The following is a 17,393-nucleotide window of genomic DNA, read 5'->3' as shown; positions in this document are numbered from 1 at the left end:
TGGCCCGCTGAACCCCACAACGTCAGGCTTTTCAACCAGTCAAGTTTCCATTGACCTGCATTCTGCTTGGGGAAGGGCAAGGCCCATACCTTGTTGTCATAAGCCCCCCCACCAATAGATAGGGACAGATGGAAATGACCGAACCACGTCCACAGAATGCCGGTACCGAGCAGCTGCTTCGAAGCCGAAGTGATGCGAAGGACTAAAATGACCTATATATTAACAAATACCGCGTATCGTCGAGAGAATGGTCCCTGTAGTAACGTAGGACCCATAAGACCCGATGGCTAAGAGGAAAGTAAAACCATAAATACCGTCGGAAATGATGAAGAGTGCTTCGTAATATTCCATTCCCTAAAACCCGGTGGGAACTGGAGCCAGCCGAACGATAGCTACTAAAGCGTGAACCGCTTATTATTTTAAACCTGCGAGTATGGCATGATGAGCCCAAGTCACGGCAGCTCCAGAGGAAAGGAGAATAAGGGTATTTAGAAAAGGGATTCCCCAGGGATTTAAAACCTCAACTCCTTTGGGGGGCCGAATAGCTCCGATCTCTACCGCGAGTGCCAAAGATAAATAAAAGAAAGCCCAAAAAAAGGCTAGAAGAGACATAACCTCCGAGACGATAAACAAGAGAAAACCGTAGCGAAGCCCTAATTATACCACTTTGGTATGACGTCCTTCGTAAGTAAATTCACATGTAACATCGCGCCGCCATACAAACATGGTGTATAAGATCAAGCTTAGGCCTAAAGTGAGGAGTGTTCCGTCTCCCGCGAATGAATGCATATACATAACAGCACCGATGGTGCTTGCTAAGGCTCCGAGTAACCCCAGGAGAGACCATGGACTTGAATCCACCGGATGATAGGGATGCTCTTAGGAGACACTCGTGTTATTTATTTAATGAATTCACACGAAACGGTTTGTACATGAAAGAGTCTTGGCTACTATAATCAATGTAAGGGAGATGAATCCTATTGCAAATACAATCGGAATGAAGAAATCCTAAAATCCAATAATCAGTTCCACAACCGAAGAGACTTCTAGATCTTTCAGGATTTCTAGGCCACCCGAAAGATCGGGTAGTGTATTCTACGACAGATTGAGGAGCACCTGCGGGAACAACTCTTCGTTGTTATTTTAAAGAGTTGCGATGTCCTCGTGCAATTCGGTCTATAATCTTTCTAAGCTGTTTATGACTATGGGCATGTCTTATCCAATCTGTTTCTTTTCCTCGGTGCTTTATACCTAGGGCAGTCTCCTGCATTCATGGCAGTTCCTATGGTTGCAAAAACAACAAGGAGTCGGTTCCCGTATATACCCGGCTTTTCTTGTATGCTTTCGGCAAGCAAAAAAAACGCTAGCGGGCCTACCACGCTTCGCGCCTGCGTCTTTGCCAGACAGTATTTGCCAGTAGTGCCATCCCACCCGACCTGAGGATTTAGTTTGTCCCTTGCTAAAATATCTTTGAAGAACTTGTACTGATTTTCCAGGTCGGTCCTCGCGAGCGGATATGGGCCCTAGAGGATGGTGTAGAAACTCTCTGCCCGTAAGTCGTGCCTGAAAGCGGTTCATCCGGGTGAAGCCGGCGGCGAGGAATTGACTGGTGCTGCGTTCACTGCTTGCTCGAAGGCCCGTATCCGCGCAGGCAGTAAGCAACAGATTGGTTCGTAACAAAAACAGCTTAGAAAAGAAAAAGAATAAAGTTATTTCCTATTAAACTAGTGATTGTAAAGAAAAAAATCCTTCACAACGCCAAGGTATTTTAGCAAGACACTACATAAGACTTTCGCCCTGGATGATATATGGGTTCTCATGAGAAAGAATGGTCGGTTTCCTTTTAATGAAGTAAAATCCACACCTTGACGCCCGGAATCCCGTAACGAGTGAATGTTTATTAGGAACCGAACTGATGGGCTTTCCCTAAAGTAACACCAAAAGTCTACCTCCTTTCGTGCGTCCTTCGCCTCCTCCTAAATAAATTCACTTTCTCTAAAGTAGCCCAATGGATTGTTAACAAGTTCTACGATATACTTATCTTCAAGCCAACCAAGTACTTTAGCACCTTATTGCATACATGTTCGAACTCAACTCCAGGTCGCGTATAATCACTCTCATTGCAATCAACCATGGCTACTCCAATATTAATTAATTTTGGCTTTCTTTCTATAAACTTTCGTTCCAGCCAGGGAAACGGTGAAGGATAGTGATTTACGGCATGACTGTACAGTTTAGCCGTCACCACTTGTAATTTGAGTCGATAGCCAAACACGGATTATGCCCTCTACGCAGACAGAGAACCGCCCAACCTAGCTGCGCAAATTGCTTGCTTGCTTGCTTGCTTGCTTGCCCCCTTCTTGCGGATGCGGAAGAACTTGCTTGCTGCTAAGTTTTATTAGCGCAGGTGAAGGCCTTTCCGCTGTCTGTGAGGCGGATAACGGGCAATCTCACTCATTGCGCTGTTTTATTGACTTCGCCACGGCACCACTTTTTTGGCGGATAAACGGCCTTCATGCTGCCGTTAGTCGAGGCGGCCCGATGAACCAGTGCAGCAGAAAAGAATTTCGGTTATAGAATGGCCGGTCTCTTTCACTTGCTTCTGATCAAAGGCCGGCAGAGAAGTAGCCGTACAGATAGCATAGGCTGCGGCCTATTCTTGCAGAGAAAACAACTTCGAGAATGATAACCCGTAGGTACCGGTGGGTTCGATCAGTCCCTGGAGTTCGCTAGGTGATATCTATACGGCAAGGAGGATATGAAGCTATCCCTACGGAATCCAATCCCTGTGGTCCTAGATCGGTCCCGAAGCACTAGTCCGGTACCTGCTGCAATCAGTCCCTATGGTACTTGCTGCAACCAGTCCCGAACCCAAAGGTTTGCTACGCTGCCGCTGTAGGCATAGTTGGTACCGATGTTCACTGAGATTGGGAATCCCCGCTTCGTGCTGATCGTATCGTATTCTCTTCGCTTATTGCAGCTGTGGTAATCGAGGCTTTGCTTTGTATTCTCGAAGTACGAACGCTAGCTGATCGCTTCGTATCCTTTCAACCGTTGAGGAGCTGCAACTGCTTGGCGTTGTCTATGGCCATGATTGTATCGCGGTTGGTTCGGGCGGGAATCAATCAAATCGCCACTTTTCACGCGCCCGCCGGTTCATCCCGGAGGAACCGCACAGGAGTAATTCAGACTGTTTCTCTAGTCAATTTCGCGTGACCGTAAGACGCAATTCTGCAAGCGGAAAAAGGGACTCGAACCCTCAACTCCAGCCTTGGCAAGGCTATACTCTACCATTAAGCTATTTCCGCCAGCGGAACCAGAGCCGAGTGCGGTTCTTCCCCCGTAGAGAAAGCGCTATAGCTTTCGGGGGAAGAACCGCAATGAAGACTTCATTGCGGTTCCCTTGGAACTATTGACTTGAGACTTCGATGACTCATCGATAGGTCCATGCCCGGAGAGATTCGAACTATCCCGGATTCGAAGTTTGGTGCTCGAGCTACAGGCACAAGTTGACCTTACAGACCGAACAGAGGCTAGTAAAATCTAACGCTTAGCTTAGAAGGTCGTAAGATCAGACCAGACTTCGCCCGGAAAACGAACGTAAAGCATTGAAAGAGCGTTGCTTAGTGGCTGGCTTTGGCCGCCTTTACGACCCAAAGACGAATCTCCGGGTCCCAGCTTATTATCCTGCAATGTTACGGATTGACTGTTACTGGTGCTAGGTAAGGAGTTTCAGTTTTGGGCGTCACTTTCGAAATATCTCGAGTAATGGGTTCATGTGAGTGCATGAACAATCCAACTACTCTACTAGGCTGCTTCCCGCCCTGTTTCGCAGCTTGCTCCCCTTCGGCGGCACGGCACGGCACGGCACGGCACGGCACGGCACGGCACGCACGCACCTGTCTTCCCGCATTCCGTCCGCTGAGCGCAAAGCGTCGACAAAGAAAGCAGCTACCTTTTCATTATTATACTGTAATCCCAGCGCAAACAAAAAAACTGCCATGAATATCGAGAACGGAACAAGAAGCCACAACGAAATCAAGTCAAGTCTACGGAAGCTTAATCCGTTTGTTCTTCGTAAACAATTGGATACAAAGTCAGTACTAACCCATAAGGCTCTGTTTCAGATTCAAAACTAGGGTTCAGCTATGAGATTTGACTCTAGGTCACGCCTTCGGTTTGTGTTTTCCGCTTGAAACATAATATCACTCGTTGTACCGGAACGGATCCCTGAAAAGTTACTTAATCCGCTGTTAGCGTCAAAAATTGTAAACCCCCTGAAGTTCATAAAGGAAGAGGTATAAAATATTGAAATGAAATTATACGTAGAAAACAAGGAGAAAAGAAACAAATCGCGTCATATATTCCAGGAACCAAATCAGTTTCCAATAAATAAGTCAGACTTGCCTCAACCTAAATCTCCGGAACTGGACCCAAAAAAGCCACTTGGGTTTGTGATTAATCAGGTCCCGGCGATAACACTAAGGTTAGTAATCTGACTCGGCACTAAATTGACCAGATTAGCATAATAGTACGTTGAAACAATTTCCTAGTTGATTCGGAATTAAAGAGAGAAATTTAGTAATATATCAAATGATTAATTAATATCAGCCGTTACCGCGGATTCCGTCACAAAGCAGGATTGCCATTACGTGGTTAATGAACCTACAGCAATGTTAAGATCTGTCGCAAGTCAAGAAAAGTTTCAATCAATCAACGAAAGAAGAATAATTCGTTTTTCATTCACAAAAATGAGAGAAGGCAAGACGCCAGGAAGAAAACGAAACCGAAGGAATAGAAATGAAGAATACAATTATGTAAAAGCAGCCTTCTGAACACTAGTAATAGTAGCCGCGCCGCTAACAGAAATGGGGAAAACACCACTAAAAGCCAAGAAAGCACCACGGTATTGCCCATACTTAACCAACTTTTAGTAATACTTTCATTATCATAATAAATTGCAAGGGAGATGAAAGAACAGGGTCCTCCTCAGGTTGTTCAAGAGGGTTTAAGGGTTTCCGTCGCTCGGACAAGTATGCAGCTTAAGCAACTGCGGAACGTGTCGCGTAAGCTGCCACTTAACCCGAAATTAGGTCAGTTGAAGTGAAAATAAAAGGAATTGGTCTTGTAAGAAAGGGATTTTCGCCGAAAAGTTCAAAAGAGGGAGGTCCTGTTACTATCAGAATTCACGACGTAATCCCAATGCTACATAATGGATGCTGACCCCCTAAAAAACGTCGTGTCTAAATACCACCATAGAGCTATTTGTCTCTACTCACCAACGTCAGAAGGTTTGGATTGGTCCTACAGCCCAGCAGGTCATGGAAGGCTTGGCTCGAGCAAGGCGAAGGAATAAACCCGAATAGAGCAGCGAAGCGGGGAGATGGAATGGAAAAAGTCGACTCAAATTAGAATAATTGCAGTTTAGTTAATACCTTACTCGTCTATTCGTTCATCCAATTTCTCCATACGACAAATATCCATTTTTTTTTGCCAATCGATCGAAAGAGTCGGCTCCGCGAAAGGTAGTTGCACTGCGGGGCTCACTCTGGAATTTGATCCTATGATTTAGAGCTATGTGGATGCCCTCCCTCCGCGTAGTCCCTCACCTTTCAGTTGTATATATCTATTTCTCTCCGTCTCTGCATAGCTACGGATACACGGCTTTAGCGCTTCATTCACCCAGTCTATTCTGTCAAAACTTACTTTCTTTATAATGCAAACCAACACTGGGGGAAGGTCCGATCCCTCCCCTCTATATCAATGACATGGTTCACCTCGTCGTGAGGTTACTTCCCTTTCCCATCTCTTTCTTGCTAGGAACTGCCATGAATGCAGGAGACTGCCCTGGGTATAAAGTGCCGAGGAAAGGGATTCGACGGAAGAGAAAGGGAACGAGATTGTTTAAAGCTAGAGCAACGGAATAACCATCTACTATCTCGGAAGAAAGAATTACCAACTATCACACCAAATTGCCAGTGGATGAGATCGGTTGAGTGGTATCGGTTGGGGATGGAATTGCACGTGTTTATGGATCGAACAAGATTCAAGCAGGAGAAATGGTAGAATTCGCCAGCGGTGTGAAAGGAATGGCTTCGAATTCTGAGAATGAGAATGTAGGAATTGTTATATCCGGTAGTGATACCGCCATTAAAGAAGGAGATATGGTCAAGCGCACTGGATCTATTGTGGACGTTCTTGTAGGAAAGGCCATGCCGGGTTGTGTAGTTGATGCGTTAGGAGTACTCATTGATGGAAAAGGTGGGGCGGCCGTTAGATCATCTGCGGTCGAAAAAGGTTGCATACAGGCATGAGACTAACCAGAACCCGCGAAGGGAGGCCGAGACCATAGCATGTCGCAAAAGAAAGCACGATTGAAGGCAAAGCGGACGAATGAAAATCATCGTGCAGCCCGGTAGTTTGGTGAAAGATGAGGCCGAAAGCAGCAAATCGGAGTCTTTTTCGGGTGACCATGCCCTATTCGTTCGTTCGACGTGTTGCCAGATAGACGCGGATATGCTCCCTGCCTGCTATAGGCACATTATGGTCAGGCCCGATTGAGTGCCACTTCTCCCGCCCGTAAACGAAAGTTTACAGCAAGCATGAGAGCGGATTACCTATCTATTCTATTGGGGACGGAAGACTGAACGACATCCCGGCAAGCCAAGCAAAGTGGGACCTTTCAACTCTTATCTTATTATGGTCCCAACCATCCGCAGGTAAAACCGGCGAGATCTTCGGCGGGAGGAAAGCCCCGGAAAGAAGTCAGAGGGCCCATACCACCTGCCTACCCTCCTAAGGCGGAACCGGCACTTGGTGAATGCCAAGTAGAAAACGGGAAGGAGCCTATGCATTTGTCATGCCCGGAGTTCGAAACAGAATAACGAAAAGGCAAGCAAGTTTTACCTGACTTAACTGAAAAGCCTAGAAGTGTTTGTAATGCACAGCATCCTTAGCTCAGTCGGATAGAGCAACAACCTTCTAAGTTGAAGGTCACAGGTTCAAGTCCTGTAGGATGCGGAAAGTGCACATTAGATTATATACCTACGGAATGCTTTGCCCTTGTTCAGGGCGGGCTAGCGGGTTCTTCCTTTCAACCGAACCTGCATCATGCTTCGGTCACTTTTCGCTATATTGGTATATGGGATTACTTGCCCCTTTTCACTTCTTTTTAAACAGCCATGATTATAAAGAACCAATCTCACTACGATTTTTATGAAACGAAGAAAGACTTTTTCTTACGGATCTGGTCAAATATTTGACATTTTCCATGATTTCCTCTCTTTCAGGTATTCAGGGAATTCTCTCAAATAGAAGGAATATTACTATTATGCCGACGCTAATTGAGTTAATGTTATTGGCTGTCAATTTGAACTCTCCGGTATTTTCTGTCTATTCGGATGATATGATGGGTTAATCACTCACTTTACTAGTGTTAACGGTGGCAGTTGCGGAATTCGCAATTGGGCTGGCCATTCCGGTGGTAACTTCTCGAATTCGCGGGACCATTGCCGTGGAATTTCCTAATCGCATGAAAGGTCGAGCACCATTAAACTCATTGCACTTCGTTTTTCCTTCTTGAATACGAAGTATACTTTGGCATTAAGGGAGGAGATACGATTCGAATCTCTCTTTTGAAAGCGGATTTACTGAAATCAAACGCTTTTTTCATTCGGCCACTTCCCGCTTCGACTTTCCGAGCCAAGATTAGGGTTTATTTTGATATATGAACCCGGGCATATACGGGCTTTATGAGGTTTTTTCATAAAACGAAATACTCCCGATAGAAAAGTAGGGTCCCATTCACCTTATTCGCTTGCACCACCGGCTTGCTAGAGGCTCTACCGTTTCCGAAGTAATAACTTTTAATATATTAAGAAGAACAAAATAGAATCACCATGGCTAATACTTACTCTTTTACAGTCTGTCAGACTTTAAACGGCTTCTTTTCTTTTCTTTTCTTTTCTTTCGGGCCTCGCCCAAGAAAGAAAGCCGGATCAAGCCAGTTATAGGCTATAAACGTAACAATTGTTATTTGGATTTTCTTATTTACACGCCTGAAGTATCAGGCAACTGTTTGAGGTCCCACGCAGCAGCAGCACGGTCTCGCTGATTTGTTTAGTCGAACGAAAAGGTGTCGCAAAAGAGTTTGATGAGGTCCAATGGCCTCGTATATTTTGCTTATTCAACACTCACTGGAAGATCCTGCTACGCTACCGAGGCTGTGGGCATTGCTAATTCTTTGCCTCTTTGGAGTTCCCCTTCTTGCTTGCTTGCTTGCTTGCTTGCTTGCTTGCTTGCTTGCGCGGGCGGAAGAATGGGCACATGTCATTACAGCAGCGGAAGTGAAACCGGAGACCTGGCGGGAGATTACACCCATTACTGCAAACACTACTAACGAAAAGGTTGGGCAAGAAGACTCAACGATGAAGCGGCACAAAATAACGTAACGAGGGCTACGAGCAGTACAACAGCTACAGGCTGTATACATTCTAACCATCCATAGTGTTGGAAGCAAAAACGACGACTATCTCAATTATTGGGGGGAAAGGGGGTATATTTTATTTTGCAAAAAGGGGATCACGGCAAACAAAGAATCTGAGTCAAGAGTCAGTGTTGCTTGCTGTCACGAAGGGCATGGAGGATGTTGATCATTGCGTTGATGGAGATTCCGGCCGGAGAAAGCGGTGTCGTGGATTGTAGTCTAAGTTGGTTAAACTGCCTGCCTGCGTGCGCACTTGGATTTTTTAAATGACATCGAGATACAGAAACCCCCGCCCGACCGCATGAACCGCTTCATCGAAAACCCTTCATTTTCATGCTGCGTGAGATAAGCAATTTACGGCTCAACCTCCCATGACGAGTATGATTACTACGTAGACACCGCTATAGACACTTCACAAAGTACAGAAATTGATGACGATGTACTAGAGCTTGATCCGTAGGATCGCTATGATTTAGACTTTGAGGAGGATGACGGATTAGTGAACCAAAAAGAAAGAGTTGTTGAACAAAAGGCTAGATTGAAAAAAATCAGAAAAGAAAACCCTAAATGTTCCGCAAATACGTCCAAAGCGTATGCTTTGTTTTGGAAGAAACGAATGTTACTATGCAGAATGCGGGCCTAGCGAATATAACGAGCGAAAACTACTTTTTTATTTTGCAGATTTTAGTCCCGCAGGACAGGATTTGGCCAAACCAAAGTTGTGTCATTCTGAAAGGATGATTTGTTGTAGCACATGTCGTCTTTTTCATGGCTAATCTGCGGCGTGTTTTTCATAGTAGGGTCACGAGAGAGACTGTAAAGCCGAGAAACCCCTGTAGAACAGGGAACCAGCGGTACGACCGAATATAATGTTAGCGCTATTTTCCCACTGAAAACGATTTCTATACTCATTAAGAGGGCAACTTCCGTATCTATAACATCATTGGCAGGGAACCCGGTAGCCAATCATACCATCTAAAACGAACGATCTAGAAGAAATTTGGTAGATTCAAATATATGGTTTAATCATCTACAGTCCAATCAGAATGACAGAGCCAGGGAAGTCTTCGCTAGGTTTCTTCCGCCGCGCGCGCGCGCCGGGAATCCGCTTACCCTTATCGAACCTGCAACAAGTTCAATCTAAGACATGCTCAAATCAACGATTGGCCTATTTTGTTTGTCAAATCGATTCTGGATCAATTGGCGAAAGGTCTTTGAGGAATAATAGTCCGATCGTTGATTTCCTCAGCAGAGCCGCCGTTCTTGAACAACAAGACTAAAGCAGCCATTCGACCAACAGGAACGGACTGCAAGGAAGCAACAAAAACAACAGGTTGTAGAGAACCCACGCCAGCTGTTGAGAAGCTGCGAGAACAGCCAAGAAGCCACCAACAGATAGAAATAGAGGGCGAGATCTATCGATACGAGGACCACCAACTGCTACGTTAGCTTAGCTGGAACCTGCATACTTATCATCAATTCCCGTGACATCACTCCTGTACCCCTTGTGACTAACGTTTACGGATTAACCTGCTTGCTGTTTCTTCAAGCACCATGAATGAAGGTGCCGGCTTTTTCTGGGATAGAACTACTGCAATCTGGGTAAGGTATACCTTCTACAAGAACTACAAGAAGGTAGCTCTTCTGTTAGGAGGAATACACAGCTCACTGTAGGTCTTTGGGGAATTTACAGGTCTATCGCTCTTGCAGCAAATTCAATCTAAGACTGGCACTGAAGAGGCCAAAGGGGAACTAAGGCTAACGTCAACGATTCCTTTTTAGTTTAGTGCGATGGAAAAAAAAACAATCTCTTGGTGGAGCCCTTATCCGTATTGAAATGTGAATCATATTGCTTATTCTATTATTCATACTCTTCAGGAAATTACTGTTTTAAACAATATTTTCGGATCGGAAATGAAACCTGTTGATAATCTCTCGCTCGGTTAGTTACTGCCTCTCGCCAATAACTAACCGGGAGCGGAACGGCCATCGGCAAGGCGGATCATCATCTTACGTCTTGGGCGTGGGCGGGGGCGGACCCCGCCCCGACGTATACATTCCATTACCTGAAGAGAAAAACACTACAGAAGCCATTTATTCACCATTTATTCAATAGTAACGTGCGGTGCCTTCACTTATCCAACCATTCATTAAGCCCCCATCCTGGTACAACCTATTTGTTTTCCAAACCAAAGACGTTGCGTGCAATTGTAGGAGTAATATATGCAGAATTCAATATAGCCCTGGTCATCATATTTCACTTTGCCTTCCCTGCACTTTTCTTAAAGCCGCTCCATGAGAAATAAGTCTCCCCTTCTGTGTTGGCTGAAGTGATGATAATTACTTTGAACTCTCAAAGATGCGCAAGAGTCTCAGAATTCTCTTTCAATTACGGAAGTTCCTTTGACAAGAAAGTTGTGGCCATTGAGAAATGGAATTCAATAGAGTTTCTTCATATTTCGACTAGGTAATAGGGGGAGATAATCATACTGAGTTTCTCCAAAAGTTTGTACATAATGTGCCCTCACAAAACGCTCTATGCTAAGTGAGTGACGTACGCTTTTCTCTCTGACTCTTAGCTTAGTAAAGATTTGTTAAATTAAAACAATTTTTTGGTCAAAGCTCCACTTCACGTCTTTATGCGTTTTTAACCACGAGGATTCTCTGTAGCTAATTTGACACTTTCAAGTGAGTTGGAGGGTGCCCCTAGAACTAAAATGGTTTTACACAATCTAAAAACTTCCAGAACATGGGTATAATCAGATTTTGATGGGAAATCTTAGCATAATACGTTTCTGTAATGAAAACGGAGTATACTTGGAGTGAACGTAGGCAAGCTGTGTGTCTTTTCGTGCAGAAACTAAGGTAGAAATGGAAGCACTTTTTGCTATTCGCCTCACGAGCGGGCTCTTATCACTCCGCTCGCGTAGTGAACGGAACGGAAGGGCGTTAAAGAAAAGAAACGTTAGCCGCCCGCTCTTCCATTTCCTAAAAACCCTCAATATGACTAATTGTGTTAGTAGCGGCACTAAATATTTGAATAGGAGAGAAGAGCTAACGTGCTCAGCAACCGCCCGCCCGTTTAATAATTTATTCATTTTTTGAGCAGGTATATTGTCATAATCTGTCTCGATTTGACGGCATCTTGCTATTGAAATATTTAGTTATCCAACCTAATATAATATTAAAAACTAGAATTAGAGAACATCAAATAGATCAAATTATTATATATGATAAAAAGAAACTGAAAACACCGCTATTATATATACGGGACTCTCTAAAACTATTACCTTCGTTGAAATCTCTAGCTGAGACAATGCGTCCAGAGCTGAGTAGTAAAGGTTCAATTCCGCATAAAGAATCGAACAAGTTAAATATTAGAGATAAACAATATGAATTAATAAAGTATCTAAAACAGGATATAATGATATTAGCTGGAGTGCTTAAGCAAAGTATAAGAAAAATACTGCTTGCTTGCTGGGATCGGTTTAGTATAGATATAACGAAATGTCTGACAGTGTCGTCGATGGCAATGAAGATCTATCGTACTCACTACTATCCAAAAGCATATCCAATATACAGGCCTGATGCTAACAAAGCATCATTTATTCGACGAGCGAGGTTGGGTTGGTGGCCACACTGATGTATACAAGCCGTATGGTAAGGAAATGTATTATTATGACGTGAACTCGTTATACCCTTACGTAATGACAAAGCCTATGCCAGGGGGAAAACCTGTATGGAGACTTGTCAGGCAGCGATATGGAGCATCTATTTGGCTGCTTTGTGGAAGCGAATGCCCTGATACAATTAAAATACCATTACTACCCTATAAAGATCCTTACATTACAAGGGAACATATTTCCTACAGGGACGTTTACAGGCGTCTACTTTACGGAAGAGTTAAAATATGCTATAAGATTGGGTTACAAAGTAGAAGTTAAGCATGGGTATTTATTTGAAAGGAAAGAAACTTTTATTGAATTTGTAAGCGAGATATATAAAGAGAGGCAGGAAGCAAAAAAGAGAGGCGACATGGTGACGTCATCTCTGCACAAATTGACAATGAACTCTCTGTACGGAAGGTTTGGTATAAAACCAGAAATGAATATAACAGAGATCTGTGATCAAGAAAGACTTGACAAGATAATGTCAATATATCCATATGGTATAGCTGAAGCTATAAATAATACGCATTATATATTGACTTATACAACACAAATGCAGCAGAAACTGAGAAATGAGGATTGTAAAGACGATTCATTTAGATCGATGATTCATTGGATGGACTCACGGAACGCCGGCTCTTCCTCAGCTGTACAGATGTCGGCAGCAATAACAGCATATGCTCGAATACACATGTATCCCTATATTTCCCGGGTTCCTACTATACCGATACAGACTCTGTAGTACTAGACAAACCGTTGCCTCCGGAGTTAGTATCTTCGAGTTGGGTAAATTTAAGCTTGAATATAAAAAAGTAATAGAGGGTTATTTCTTAGCACCTAAATGTTATGCATTTAAAATTGAGGATGGTGATATGGTAAGATACAAAGGTGCAGCCAAGAAATTGGTAAATTTTAAGCGAGGAACAATATCAAAACCTTGAACGAGTACAAACCTTCTAACAGCTAACTTTCATATAAATTGGAAAGATCTCAGTCAGCATTTACCGCAAAGAAATGATGCTTAATGTGGGTATTGATCCCTCTCTCAAGCAAGCAAGAGATAATTGGTATTCAAGGATGGGCTGTGGGTAGATACAAACCCTAAAAAGAAAGGTTGAAGAACCAACCCGTCCCGTGGCTTCACCTAATAAAGTAGCAGCTGTAGAACCTACGCCGCAGAAGCGCAAGAAGAGGAAAGCTACGAGTCGTGAAGAAGTGTTACAACGTCGTGAAAAGAAGATGTTACAAGAGAAAATACAGAAGCTCGAAGAAAATGTATTGAGCGATTAAAACGCACGACAATCGAAGAAATGTTACAGCTTGAGCTTCCAAAGTTCTTCGAAAAGCTACAGAAAAAAGAATAACTTCAATTATATAAAATGGTCAAAAACAAAGAAGAAGATCTTTGGAAGACAACCCATAAAGAAGAGGATAATGGTCTAAAACAGCAAGCAGCAGTTCACGGAATGTACTGGTGGCATAGTCGCTGCACAGGCCAACAACGACATCAAAGTTACATCGAAAAAAAAGGATCAAGCTACTGCCTGCGAAGAACGCCGACTCGCAGCATTATGCTACTCCAACAACATCGAAGATAAGTGAAGAATATAATATAAGTAAGGGCACTCCTCCTTGACTTGATAAATAAGTTGCAGAGAGGAAGGAAGGAACAGGATTGAAACATGCCTCAAAATCTATTCATCATTTCCTAGGCAGAAATCAACGATTGGGCGTTTACCCATCCATCCTAACGGCCGGCAGATTAGACTCTTTAAAGCAATGCTTTATAATAGATAGAGCTGCTGCATTGTTTCTTCTTTAACAACTTTATTAGTTGCGGGAGGTTGATAGAATAATTGTTCTTGTCTGCTTGCGTAGACGACATATTGAAAAGGATTGGACCCTCTAGCCGTAACCGTTAAGACAGGTGCTGCTCTCCCAGCAAGCAGAGTTGGTGGGCGGGATCTCGCTGCATCGAAAGATCAGTCTAATGCGAAGACCGCCCGCCAAAACAAAAACAAAATTGCATGATGCAGCTACTCGGCAGGCAAAAATGTCTGCATCGACACTACGTGAAGAACGGGTTCAGCGTGCGTGGGAAGAACCGCAGCAGAGTGAAGCAGGATTGAACTCTTCATCCAATGCCATTTCCTAGGCAGAAATCAACGATTGAACCTGAGACGTTTACCCATCCATCCTCTAAAAGATTAGACTGCGGCTTTCAATATTAATTTATAGAATAGCATAGAAATGAAAAAAACTCTGCACTGTGGGCTTCATTGTCGCAGCAGATTCGGCATGCTGATGTAGCGGGGAGGACTCTCTTTCACCATTACTGCCTGCCTGCGCGAAAGGAAAGCAGCTAATCTCAGAATTTTTTTGAGGTGGTGGTAGTGTTCGGCGGCGAAGAAAGTGGTTCATGGTGATATTCTTATTCATCATTTATAAAAGGATCATCCATAAGAGGATTATCATATGCAGTATAACTATGTAACCGGGCGGAGAAGGCAGTTGAAGCTAGATTTTCATCTGTCGCTGCTTCTTTCTGTCGTCGAAGAACGGCGACTTCCCCTACGAGATAGGTCTGTATCAGTTTGTGTTTCGGCATCAGTTGGCCTTTCTTCAGTTTGTGTTTCGACATGTTTTGATCAACGGGAGGTACAAGAACCTCATCAGCACTGTCAGTGGTAAGAAGATTTGTATTTTCCACGTAAACCTGTTGGGAGGTATAATATCACTGTCACTCTCACTACTATTGGTTAATAGCGATGGACGATTTATGACTGAAACTGAATAACTTTCAGGCAGGATATAGAACAGTATGCATTCCGTTGTTTCTAATAGTAGTTATTGGAGGTATATCAGATGCAGTAAGATAGGAATTAATTTGTAAATAAATTTCAGTGAGTGTCTGAAATACCCAATAATGATGATTCCCTGCTATTAAAAGATAATAATCTTTCCACCCACAATAGTGTTAATTTCGCTTTCTGAAGGCCTGGTATCTAGCCGCATACCACGCTGAATGCGCTCATGTACCAATCTTATACAAATTCAATAAAGAAAACCTTTCAGGTTGCTTGCTGTAAAGGATACTGAATTGACATGTAGAATTCGTTGCTGTTATGAAGCAGATAATCTAATGCATACGACGCGCTTTCCATTATTCTACCTGTTGAATTTACAGAGTCTATTTCGTTTAAAGCGGTAAATTAAGTCTGTTATGTGGAGGTCTCAGCCAATTATATAGATATAAGAAGGGATTGGATTCACCTATTATGCTACTAGCAGACGGGCTACTGTCACTGCTACCTCCACCACTACTACCGCCAAAGATATAGGTTATTACACATATATTTATAGTAGTGAGTACCACTCCCCAAAAAGACTTATTTTTATACATTGGTTCTTTATTTGTAGCGTCACCCGATTCTCCTAAGACCTGCGCAAGCAACATTTCCCGAGCGAGACCTGCGCAAGCAACATTTTCCGAGCGAGACCTGCCTGCGATTCTACTCCTTCTCTAGCAGAACCTGTTGATATTTTAACTGATTCCGAAGAATAATAATTTAGCTCTCTGTCGTCCTTCACTACACGCTCAGCCGAGAATCTTCTCTCGCAGCAAGCAAGCAAGCAAGCAAGCAAGCAAGCAAGCAAGCACTTGAACTACTATCAGCCGTAGTTTTAGAGCCTTCTTCCGGTACATGCTTAGGCTGCACACTAGCCCCACCATTTTCGGTTGGTTGCTGAGGAAGAAGAAGGTTGCGTGCTGACCGCAGAACCAACCTCGAGATGCTTCTATATCTTCTCCGGCTGAAGACATAAAACATTCTAAAACATACCTATAACATCTATTTGATCTTTTATTAATGGAAGATCTATCACGCCTATAAGGTACCATGTTAGACCACCTAACAGTAAGACTTGCGCATTCGCATATAACTTCTTTTTTGTTTGTAATAGTTCCATTCTTTTTTACACTCACCAGTGATAGAATCATACTAGTTATCCCACTTATTCCCAATAGATAGAATAATTGATTACTGTCACCAGCTATAAACTTGTTTGTTGCCTTCTGGTCTAAAAAGAATTACCATTATATAACCTAAAAGATGCATACAAACAGCTGTTGTCCAAGTTGAGAGCAAATGATATCTTAAATCTATTAATAATTTTTTTGGATCGACCGATCCTGTCAGCATATGTAATCTTTTTGATAAACAAATTTAAAGACTTATATATCAAATACTTATAAACTCCATCATAAAATGATGATATTCTTTTTAGTACTTTATATTTCTTCTTATTCCTTGACAAAAAAGCTTCGTAATTCATGTTGCCTGAAGTCAGTCGTAGACCCTGCCGCCGGACTGCAGGTCTGGTTTCAACGAACTTTCAGGCTCTAAAAGATACATTGAATCACGGTTTAGTTTACAAAGCAGCACTGCTTTGGTCTCTGCGGCCGGCGGAAGAAGCGTTGAAGGATTGCTTTGATTCATTGTCTGCAGACAGGCCTGGATGCAAGCAACAATTGTGAGCTGACAGGAAGAAATAGGTGATCTCCCAGCTGCTGCTTTTGATTGTGTATTTGATTGTGTACTTGATGAAGGCCTTTTTTGCTGCTGTTTATAACCCTTTCTTTGTTTCTTCGACCCACTCATCAATATATCTTCCTGCTCTGCACCTTCCAGCTGGGTAGAGTGCTTTTTATATGTCGTTTTCGGGCGGGCCTTACTCAACCGCATTCTTAGCGATAGTAAATATCAATAGGCTCGGTCAAATAACCACCACTCAAAGTAACTGTTTCACATTCTTTCTATTCTTTCTATTTTATAACCCAAAGTACTAGCAGAACAACCATTGGTAAGTTCAACTTGACAGGTAAGAGATTTCTAATATTGTATAAACATCGAACATAGAGTCTTTTTTTCTTAAAAAATCCTCCTTCCTGCAGAACAAATAACTGGTTGTTCATCCATGTTTGGATTCTCCATAAGTTTTACTAACTCTTTATCAATTAACAATTCCAAAATGTAACATCCCAAAACATTAAACATTTTTTATCTAAATTGTTTTCAATAATATTATTCTATTCCTCATTAAAACCACCTTCACAACAAGTACTAAAAGTTAGTTCACAACAAGTACTAGAAGGCTCAATCCTGTTCTTTTTTATTAGAAAATCAGTTTATCTATAAGCGTTGCGGCCTTTATTTATTTTCTTATATTAGCGGTTCTGG

General features: G+C 42.9%; 1 long non-coding RNA gene and 1 other non-coding gene across 2 annotated transcripts; both read left to right on the top strand.

Moving 5' to 3' along the window:
• Window positions 1-1,660: 1,660 nt before the first annotated feature.
• LOC147849263 (uncharacterized) lies at window positions 1,661-6,946 on the top strand. The gene is made up of 2 exons (XR_015531816.1): window positions 1,661-2,877; window positions 2,981-6,946. It is a non-coding gene; the product is annotated as an uncharacterized LOC147849263 (long non-coding RNA).
• On the top strand, window positions 6,947-7,020 carry TRNAR-UCU (transfer RNA arginine (anticodon UCU)). The gene has a single exon. It is a non-coding gene; the product is annotated as a tRNA-Arg (tRNA).
• Window positions 7,021-17,393: the final 10,373 nt, after the last annotated feature.

Source organism: Azolla caroliniana, unplaced genomic scaffold (genome assembly GCF_043228905.1).
Source record: "Azolla caroliniana isolate FFs.n. ecotype wild unplaced genomic scaffold, voAzoCaro1.0.p SCAF_97, whole genome shotgun sequence".
NCBI lineage: Eukaryota > Viridiplantae > Streptophyta > Polypodiopsida > Salviniales > Salviniaceae > Azolla > Azolla caroliniana.
The sequence above is the reverse complement of the archived record's forward strand: the minus strand, read 5'-3'. Positions and strand labels throughout refer to the sequence as shown.